This window comes from Passer domesticus, chromosome 6 (genome assembly GCF_036417665.1).
Source record: "Passer domesticus isolate bPasDom1 chromosome 6, bPasDom1.hap1, whole genome shotgun sequence".
Taxonomy (NCBI): Eukaryota; Metazoa; Chordata; class Aves; order Passeriformes; family Passeridae; genus Passer; species Passer domesticus.
In genome coordinates, this window is record NC_087479.1 from 18,060,575 (window position 1) to 18,067,522 (window position 6,948).

At 41.9% G+C, this 6,948-nt stretch overlaps 1 long non-coding RNA gene across 1 annotated transcript; it reads left to right on the forward strand.

Annotated features, from left to right (window-relative positions):
* The first annotated feature begins 266 nt into the window (after positions 1-266).
* LOC135302080 (uncharacterized) lies at positions 267-6,294 on the forward strand. Its single transcript, XR_010363771.1, has 3 exons — positions 267-835; positions 3,575-3,707; positions 6,129-6,294. It is a non-coding gene; the product is annotated as an uncharacterized LOC135302080 (long non-coding RNA).
* The last annotated feature ends 654 nt before the right edge of the window (positions 6,295-6,948 follow it).

The window sequence follows — 6,948 nt, forward strand, 5'->3', positions numbered from 1 at the left end:
GCATGCTGCGTTTTTCTGGTGCTCTAGAGAGTCTCTGTTTAGGTTTCTCTCTGTTGGGACAGTGTTCTGAAATCAGAATACAATGAATTTTCATATTAACCTGTACTGAGATTTCAAAATGTACTCTTCTGGTTTCAAGTGTTTATGGAGCATTGTGTGTAGTACTCCTACTATCTGGATTTTTGTATAACTTTAAATTCACTACAGTTACCAGAGCTTTAAATGAGTGGTGAATGGAGGTCTGGAGTACATCCTAACTTTGTTCCTGGGATCATTTCACATGCCTCAGTTTCCTCATGAGGAAGCACGCAAGGATACCATGGCACTGAGCACTCTTGCTTAGTAGACCTAAGTATAAACAGAGCTGCTGCTTTAACTTCCTTCCTACAAAGACTTAATGCATTAGTGGGGACAACATTGATTAACAGCTCAGTGTCACTTCCTGTTGAAATTGTGAGGAAATGACTGCCCTGAGACCAAGCCACTGCGGGTGTGCCTCTGCTTGTGTTAGAGGTGGTAGGGGACTGAAAGGGATGACTTTATTTTCATTTGGATGAAAACATACTGCCTTTGAACATACTGCCTTTTTCATTCTTCGTGTCTGCACAGAGAAGAGATAATGCTCTACCTCTAAGGATCATCACACTGTGAGCAGGGGTCTCTTCACAAAGTTTTGGAAAGGACTCCATTGATTCTGTGTACATTGGAATCCTGTAGGTTCACAGTCTGACAGTCTCATAAGTACAGAAAAAAACAGGCAAGAGTGATGGAGTCAGTGAGCTGAAACATAACATCATTAACAGCTGCCCACTACCTGCAAGGAGATCTGGAAAAGGTAAGGGAACACGCTGTGCTTCAGAGTTGCTTTCCTAGTGGGGCCAGTGGAATGGAGATGAGCAGGGTAGGTTGGAAAAGGCTTTGTTTGATATAGAAACACATGGTGGAATGATGTAAAGCTTACATAGTGTCTTAGAGTTGAATCAGTCTCTGCGTTCATAATATGCTCTCATGTCCAGGCTCTCTCCTTTTTTTTTTTTTTTCTGAAAAAATTATGTAAGTTGTACCCAGCAAAAGAGCAGAACAGTACAAGAGAAAAAGAAGGCCAAGTCTACTTTTCTGTCTGCAGTCACCTTTCTTCAGTGTTTTTGTCCTGAAGCTAATGAGCACTGCTCATATTATTGTGTGACTATAGCTACTTCTCCTCTGGAGACCCAAGTCCCTGTGAAGAGTCTCTCAGTTCTAACCAAAACCAGATAAACAACAATGCTATTCCAGTTCACTGAGTGTGACTGACATGGTATTTGAAATCACCACTCAGCCCAGACAGTCAGGAGGGGTAGCTCATACTTCAGGCTGCAAAAAAACCCCACCTCATTACAGCAAGTCTGATCTGTTCTCGGAAAAAAAAAAAATCTATAGTGGTATCACAAAGATTGGTTTCCGAATGAAAAATTGAGGTTTGACATGAACCTTAGGACTTTTTATCTTTTGTGACAAGTTCGCAAAGCAAAAGAGGCCCTTGCAGTGTGTGCTGGAGGCACTAGATGGCAGTGGAAGCATGGCTGAGGAAACAGCTGTCTTGCGGGCTTTGGGGCCAGCTTCTCTGAGCCATGGAAAACAAGGAATGAGGCAGCTTTACTTGAGAAGAAAGATAAGGTTGAGACTACAGGCGGCCTTCTGTGCACAAAACTCAAGGCTTCCCTTACAAGGGATACTAATTCCTCATTTAATAATTTTGCATCTCCTTAAAGCAGATTAACCTATAAACCCCCAAATGCTCTGTAAAGCGTCTATTACCTACAGTGGTTTGTCTGGATCAAAAACATTAAATGAAGAAAAAGCCAATTTCTAATTGCTGCCAGTGGCACAGCTTTTGTGTGAGTCTTGGTAATTTTTAACTCTTGTTCAAACTAAGAAAGGATCTGCAGTGATTATTTTTAGAGTACAACGAGTTTGCTCTTTACTGCTACAGCCTATATGCTAAAAGCTTCTGAAATGCCCCAGCCCCACTATCAGAAGGTCTCCCTGCAAGCAGCTGTGTGTGCTCTGAGGCTGTCTGGGAGAGCTGTGCTTATGTGCAGGTGGGATCACAGGGTGAAACCTCAGACTCGAGTGGAGGAGAATGCTGTGCAGGAGCTTTTTACAGTGTACAGCTGCAAGACAGTTATTTCCCAGCAGTCTGAGGTTTTCTGAGGTGTGGGGCTCATTTTTCTGCTGAAGTTTTAAAATATGAAATTGATAGCTTGGGCAGCTGCAAGGGATGGAGACACTGTGAGAAAGAAGCAGCAGATTTGTACTGAGAGGAATTGTCATCCAGCTTAGACTTGAGCAAAGCAGTCCTTTGCTCAAAGGGGTCTGGAGACAAGGGGAGGCAGCAGCCCTGTAAACATGTGAAGGGGGGACACAAAGATCACATCTGCAATTGGAACTGGCTGACTTTGGGGTGATCGAGAAACTTATGAAAAGAAAGGGGTCAACAGTGTGAAAGCAGAAAGGGAGGATGGGTTTGTCCATTATTAAGTGTCTTAGAACATCATAATCTGAAATATGGGAGAGGTAAATGAGCAGTGATTACCGGGAAAGCAATTCACTCCCTCATGCCAGGTTTTCAAAAGCTTTATGTGCTGTAGGTTAATAGCCAGCTATTTGCTATTTGCTTTCATTCTGAATTAAGCCCCAGGCTGCCTGAGGGGTGTCCTTCCCTGTCCCTCACAGACCCCCACGGTCAGGCAGCACAACTCTGCACATCAGTATGGGCTATCTCAGCTCAGGCTCTCCAGCAACACCTTACCCAATGAAATCCTTAGTTATGGGTTCCCTGGTTTTCTTTCTGTACCTTTTGCATTATTCTAGAAAGAGCCTACCTAGATGTATGCAGGGACTAGGAAGCAGAAAGTCTTTGTGTACATTAAGACCAAGACAGAAGATCCTGACATGAAAAGTATCACTATGCCTTGTCTTCTGGGAAACAAAGTGAGAAATGTTTCTGATTTTGACAGAGATTGTTGCAATAACTAGAGGATGTGTGAAACTGTAGTAGAGACTGTTCTGTAGTCCTGCTTTTATGTAAGGCATCCCTGTGGTTTGCTTCTTTCAAGGGTGGGTATATTATATGTAGAGTGGGGAGAATGCACAAAGCAAGGACCTTGGTGCTTATTTGTCTTGTTTGTCTTATGTGGCTCCTAAGACCAGTATTTAATGTGAGTTTCTGTGGGAGAAGAAGATAATATTTTCTGTGGGAGAGTCATAACCCTCTATCTAATGAAAAGTAATGTCTTTCTTAAAAACTACAGAAATTTTGATTATTGGTTTATAATCTTAATACTGTCTGTGTATTTCTTTGTCTGTTTTCTTTATGAAGTTCCTCTGAGTGCTGGTTATTTTTAGAGGGCTTTAGGTGCTCTGTGCTTCAGGGTCATGGCTCTTTTCCTTGTTTGGTCTGACAGAAAGGGATCATCAGGAACATCTCAGGTTTTCATTGTGCTTTTCCTTGATAAAATTTTAGTCTCTTGTGCAAAAGTGAGAAAGAAATGTGGTTACTGAAACTTTGACAGGTTTTCCCTTTAACCCACAGTGCTTTGAAGGCAAATTGCTTACCCAAAATGTGCTTGGATAAGTGAAGGATATGCAAGAAACTGAAAGAGAGATCCCAAGATATCATGTGGCCTGTTGAGGACAGTGGTTCTTTGCAAGTATCTTTGGAGCAGGTGAGTAATAGGGGCCTGTCTCAGCCAGCAGGATATGTGCTTTGTACAACCAGTGCAGGCATGCAGCTTGGCAGCCTGTTAAGCAATGTTTTGAATAATTTTGAAAAGCTCCTCCTGCATTATTTAGTGAGTGAATTTTTTAAGACAGAGCCTTTAGCTCCTGAGAGAGAAGGAAGAGCCTGGGTGAGATGCTGGTGTAAATCCGTTCTTGCCAGTTGCCAGTGGGAGCTCTTCTTGCTGGATTCCCCAGCAGTAATGAAAATTCAGCTGTTTGGGCATGATGCTGCAGTGCTGTGGGTCCTTGGGCTGCCCTGTGCTGTAATGCAGAGCACAGAGCAGTGAAGCTGAGGAGGAGGAGGAGTTCTAGTAAGAGAACAGAGCTATGCCTCAGAAAGCCGAGCGCAGGGCTTGGCAGAGTGCAGGCTTCTGAGGGCTGGAATGTGGAAAACACCACATGAGAGTAGGGCTTGTGTCAGCCCCTGGGACAAGGGGGTGAGGCAGGGTTCCTGGGAGTAGCTGGCTGAGCAGCAACCCTCTGCTTGCTGCAGGATGTTTTAAGCAGGGGTGTGAAGCTGACTCCCAGGGGGAGTGAAGACAGCAGTGACCTTCAGCAGGAGCTGAGGGTAGTGAGCCCTTCTGTAAACCAGTTCCCTGCTTTCTGGTTAGGCTTAATTTGTGCAATCTGTCCTTACAACTCACTTGGTGAAGAATTCAGACTGAGGAGCCACACTAGTTCACAAAAAAATGTGCAAAAGTGAGATAAAAGGTCCAATAATTTTCCTGGATTTTCTTGTGCCTGAGGAGCATAAGAACTTAGAGGAACCTTTTTCAGTGTGATTCTTTGTTAAATCCACTGAGTGCATCTGGCACATCCTCCTGTCCAAAAACACCAAAACAAGTGACTTCAGGCATGACTTCCTATGAGTATTTCATTGTAAACATGGGCAGCCCTTTGAAATGCTGATTTTAGAAGTACAAATTAGCATTCCAGAGCAGAGCAGGATTTTTCAGAAAGAAGAAAGAAGAACTCATACCAGAGCAACCCACAGCCTGGCAGTTGAGTCAGTGGGAATGGATCTGAACCCTTGTTCTCTGTGCTTTACTCCTGGAAATTAAACTGACAGTCTGTTTTTCCATATTGTTGAGGCTGATTGCTACTTTAGGAGGGGGGTACATGAGGCTTGACTCGGGAGTCAGCCTCATCTTATGCTAGTTTACAATTGTTGTCAGATGAGTTATGATATTTGAGATGAGCTGTTGTAAAAACATATGTATGTTCTTAGCTGGCAACAAATTTTAGTATTTTAATGATGCTTAAGACAGCTCCAGCATAGAGAAGACACCCTATTAAAACAGTAAATCAAGCTCTGCAAGCATGATAGCTGAATTAGAGTTTGAGCTATTCCAACGTCTTTGCATTCTGCTTTGTTGCTGATGTGTACACCCACAGACATATAAACTATTTGCAGTTATAGTTTTGCAATTCAGTGTGTTGCTTACAGCAACAATACATTTTAAGCAAACAGCACAATATTGGATCAGCTATCACCAATAAAGCTAGTTTTGCTTCATAAAATCCTCCTCAGTACATTCCTTCTTTTCCAAACTGACTACCTTATAAGCCAATTGGAAGAAGCATCTTGTGGAAAGACCAAATACCTGAAAAATGGAAAAATATGTTTCCCATTTACCACTGTCTTGTATAGATGATGGGCTGGGGAGGGAGGTCAAGTAGTAGGGGGTAAAAACTCTTTTTCCTGATTTTACATTGAATGATTGTGGCAGTATCCATATCTTAATAGACTGGTCAAAGGAGAAATCTCATGAGAATGCATCTTGGACTGTGCTCAACCTTAAATTTTTCTTTTATGGAATATGAATATTAAACATCAACCCTAGCTTACTCTGACATATGAGGTTTAACTTATTGGCTCTCTGCTCTGTGTCAGAGATCTAAACCCATGTTTTCTCTGGCTTCAGAACAAACTCAGTAGCTACTTCTCATCCACTTTCAGCTTCTCATATTCTCTCGGCATCTCTGACTACAGGTAAACAAAATCCTTCCATCTTTTGCCTTTCAACTACACAAGGCAACACTGCTTAAAATTCTGGTCTTTCATATTCCATGAGCCCCTGGGAAGTCAATAAGTGTCAAAGAAATGTTGGATTATTTATGAATTTGTTAGGTTTGTGCTACATTTCTGAGAAGGCCTTGTGGAATTTGGTCATCACACTCTTAGCAGACATATCACAGGGTAACTGCACTGGACATATATAAAAAATGTAGATGTTTCCCACACTACGATGAATCTGTATTGTTCTTGAGACATTACTGCTTAGAAAAGAACTTCCCTCTTCATTATATCTGTTGCAAAATGACTTTCTCAGTTCTCATTTTTTTTTGTCTGCGCTCTTTTTAAGGACTCATAAGCAAATTTTAGTGTGAGAAGGAGCCACACTGGTCTTAGAATTTGTTCATTTCACACAATAATTTTCCTCTGAATCAGTTTCAAGTCATAAGCGATCTCTCATAGCAAAGGCAAAAAAGAAGAATTGCATCAGGATGATGCTTAAACCCTTTGGTAAGATTCAGGTAAAGATTTATATCTGTAGCACTGGTGATAGCATCTTTCTGGCTGCACAGTTTGTGTCCTGTGATGAATTGCCATTCCCACTTATACAGTTTTACCAGGCATACTCTGGCACTCAGCTTTGGCTAGTCACAGATAGTGTCCAAAAAAAAAGGCACTCTCCAAAGGTTTGCAATGAGTAGAAAGATGTGAGTCACGCATGCTCGTGCTGGACTTGAGAAGATTGGCCAAGCATACTGTTGACTAATTCTTTTCCTTTAATGAAAAGCTGATATGTGATTGTTATTATCCCAGCAGGAGAGACTGCTCTCTAAGTCTTATCTACATTCCGTAAGAACCCAATATGTGGCTTATCATCCATAAAGGGACAAAATGTTATGCCTTATGCCTGGATTCAAACCAGTAGTTCACAGGCATTCAAATACTTCAAATACCTTGTGCTCAGACTGCTGAGCCGTGTCCTCTGAAATCCGTCATCTGCTGCTGTGTGATAGTTAAAGCTGGTAAACTGGTAATGCTTATTTAATGAATTCTAATAACTTGTTTTTATGAGTAATCTGTCAGGAGGCTCCATTCCCTTTATGCATTTGTCCATCGATCTGTTTATGTGAACAGCTTTCGCTCTGTTATTTACAAATTACTCTCAGATT